Source organism: Telopea speciosissima, chromosome 7 (genome assembly GCF_018873765.1).
Source record: "Telopea speciosissima isolate NSW1024214 ecotype Mountain lineage chromosome 7, Tspe_v1, whole genome shotgun sequence".
Lineage (NCBI taxonomy): Eukaryota > Viridiplantae > Streptophyta > Magnoliopsida > Proteales > Proteaceae > Telopea > Telopea speciosissima.
The window spans coordinates 30,523,250-30,526,906 of NC_057922.1; positions in this window are offsets into that span (position 1 = coordinate 30,523,250).

Below are 3,657 nucleotides of genomic sequence, written 5' to 3' on the forward strand. Positions count from 1 at the left end.
ATACTTTTGGGGGGATCTTTCAGTGCTCTCTAAGCAAACAAATTAAGGCTAGAAAAAGCTGAAAAAGACATGGGAGGATTATTGATTCCTTTATATTATAAAGGACTCGTAGACCCCATACTTTAGTAAAGGCTTCTTGGACTTTTTCCTCTTCTTCCTCCTTTTTTAGTGGAGAATAATTTATATAATGGTTTCAGACGCTCTCTTTTCTTGATAGATGGAGGGGAAAAAAAAAAAATTACTTTTCTGGAATCCTTATAATAAAAAGTTCTTTGGATTAGAATCATTGAGCTTTAATTTGTGCCATAATATTAGTATCACTTTTTTTGGGTGCCATAATAGCAATTGCAAGGACCATCAAAGATTTTAAAATCATGGTACATCCTTGTTGCGTGTGGAAATCTCGATGCTTGGTTCGTCCATGGATGAGCCTACAAAGACCAAGTGATGAGCACAAGAGAGTCGGTGTGGCTCGCCTAGGGCTCTCCGATGCTCAAGTTAGATCATCGATGCAACGCGTAACAACTAGTAAAAAGTGAGATGAGCAATAGAGCCCCATACCTTAGTATTTATAGAGGAGATGAGGCGGTTGGAGGAGTCCTAGTATGGTAAGAGTCCTTGTTTGGTAAGGCTCTTCCATGAGCGGAGCGTGAGTGGAGTGGAGAGTTTCTTCGGTCGGACTCTTGTTAAGGTAAGAGTCCTAATGGGAGTGTGATTCGGTATCGTGATGAGATTGTGACTCGATTCTTATCCCGTGATTCTCGGGTGGTGTTGATATGACGCCATGATCTCCGATGGGGCGCTATGGTAGCCTTCTTGGAGAGCTCGGCCTCGGAGCTCGGTTTCGGAGCTCGGCCGGTGCCTCATCAATCATCAAGGTCTAGGGCACTACTTAAGGGAATTCGATCTATTCCACCATGTGATAAGAATAAGGACTTAGAAAGTAGGTCCTACACTTTTTTTAATGATGAAAAAAATTTGTAAAAAAGTTTGCTCTATATTTTTCAGTTATGTTAGAGATTGTGCTATTTTTTTTTAGTTATGTTGGAGATTGTGTTTTCCTTTCACTCATGATGAAGAAAGAATCTTTTTATTCGCGGATATAAGTGACCTCTCATTGATTTGATATAGCAAGGACATTTTAGACCTTTGATGATAGAAACCGAGAGTTATTAATAAGATTTCATTCTAAGAGTCAAATCTCAACGTCAAATCACAGTAGATGAAGAAATTCACCCTTCAACCAAGGTGATGTGATGGAAAAATTTTGGCCTTATCATAATATGAAAGTAGAATGTTTACCCAAAAAAAAAAGAGTAAACATCTAGTGCACCCCCTGAGGTTTGTTCATCTATCTTGTAGATCCCCATTATTTAAAGCTTTAGTTACAAATCCCTAGGACTAATGGAATACCCATTCCGTTAGGGTGAACCTGTTAAGTGATGATGTTAGCAGGCCATAAATTCTTAAAAAGCCAAAATAACCTTATGGTGATAAGAGTTTACCATAATACCCTTTTGGATAAATTAGAATCTATTAGAAGAAAAAATCAAGTTTGAGAGTGTTTGGTAGAGGACGGTGATGCCTTTAGTCTGGACTATCTTGATGCCTTTAGTCTGGACGATCAGCCCATTCTTGGTGGTGAAGGTGGTAGTGGAACGTTTATGACGCCTGAAGCGGTGGTAGCAGATGAGACGTTGAGTGTTTATTTTAAAAATGAAAATAAAAATGAGAAGAAGAAGAAGAAGGGAAAATCGGTTTTGGTTCTTCTAGAGGTCAACGGCCATGGCTGGAATAAGGGAGAGATGGATATTTTTGGTTTTTGGATTCAGAAATGGAGATGGATTTCGGTGGTATGGGTGGTGCTGGTGTCTCAGTGGAGGTGGGACAAGAAAAGAAAAGAAAAAAAGAAAATGGATGGGAAGAGAAAAAGGTTTAGATGGTTTTGGCCAAGGTAGGGAAATGGGAGATGGAAAGAAGAAATGGAGCTCATGGTGGAGGAGAACTAGAAAAAAATATAAGGGAGAAGGTAGAAGTAAAGGATAGTTTCGATTGGAATGGAAAAAAGGACAATGAGATGAAATGGATCGGTCAATAGGATAGGGTTAGGGGGGTTACCAAAGAGAAAAAAGGAGAAGTTACAGCTCTTCTGCAAATCTTCCTAATAAGCAGAGAATACACAAAGTTAAAAGGTGGGTATTTTGTTGGCATCTATTGTTTCATTGTTATGCACTTGCCAGAACCACCAGAGACTGGGCATTCATGCCGATTCGACTCCATTGTTGGAGTACGATTTTGGGAAATATTTGATATCTCACCAGGGATTACAACTCTACAACCAGGTTTTGGTTATTGGAGTACAATTTTGCAGAATTACAGTTGATGGTTAAAACAAGGTTTGGTAATACCCCTCTGCAATCGGAGAACCCATCTCCGGTTACTTCTCATCTTTGGGCTTCATCGATTTGATTGGGGGCTTGGGGATGTTGTTCTCATGACACTACGATGTGTGGAAGAAGGGGAGATAGGGCCATGCATCCTAGTGACAAACAATATGGACGCTTGTAGATTGGTCTAGAGTTCGGTGGTGGGAGAGGGCGAGGGATGGGGAGAGGGTATCAGAGACGAAGAAGAAGGGGACAGAGAGGAGGAAATTACAAAATTAACCCTTGTTTTAAGTAATTTGTAAATAATGTGGGAGGATAAATAAGTTCGGTTAAAATATTTTATTGTAACCGTGTTGGTTACAAACAAATTATGGAAGAAAATGTACAAAGGCTGTTTTGGTCTTTTATATTGTAAAATTAATACCTAACACACACCGTGTGGTTTATGGGTCTTTAAATAAAATTTTAAATAATAGGAAGACTACAAGATAGGTGAACAAACCTCAGGGGATGTACTAGATATTTACTTAAAAAAAATAATATGAAAGTAAAATCTTCCGAAAAACGAGCATAAAATAAAAAGCATTATCACAAGCAACATGATATTGAATTTATAAAGAAAAGAAAAAGGTGAAAAAAAAATTTAAAAAGAAAAAGTTAGTACCCTTTGAGAGAGTCATCATAATGCTGTCCTCGTACTTTATAGTTTACACTTAAAAATATGAGATTGCCTTTTGAATTTTATTTGGTAGAAGATTAACTTTAAATTTAATAATTATTAAATAAATTAAAGAAATAATCAAATTGTGGGGTATGTTGCTACTTCCTATTAAGGAAATTACAATGGGAAGTCAGTGGGCACTCATGCAAAGCCTCATGAATGAGTACATGTTGTCATACACCAACACAAAAGGAATCTCTTTTATAATAACATAACCTAATAAATGAGTGGCTTACAGGTAAGGGTCTTAATCAGTCCAGTTCGATTCAATTTATAATTTGACAAGGTGTAAATTAAAATCGAACCAGATAGAATCAAACACTATTTTCGTTTTATGGTTCATATCCGTTTTATATGCAGTTTGTAGTGTCGGTTTTGAAAAACGGTTTCTAATTCTGATTTGTAATGTGTTTAATTATGATTCACATTTGGTTTATATGCGATTTATAGTGTTGGTTCACATTTAGTTTCGCCTTTGCAACTTTTAACTCAGATTTCTTTTACATCTAATTTTGAAAGCATGAATAGATAAGTTTAGAATAATTAAAG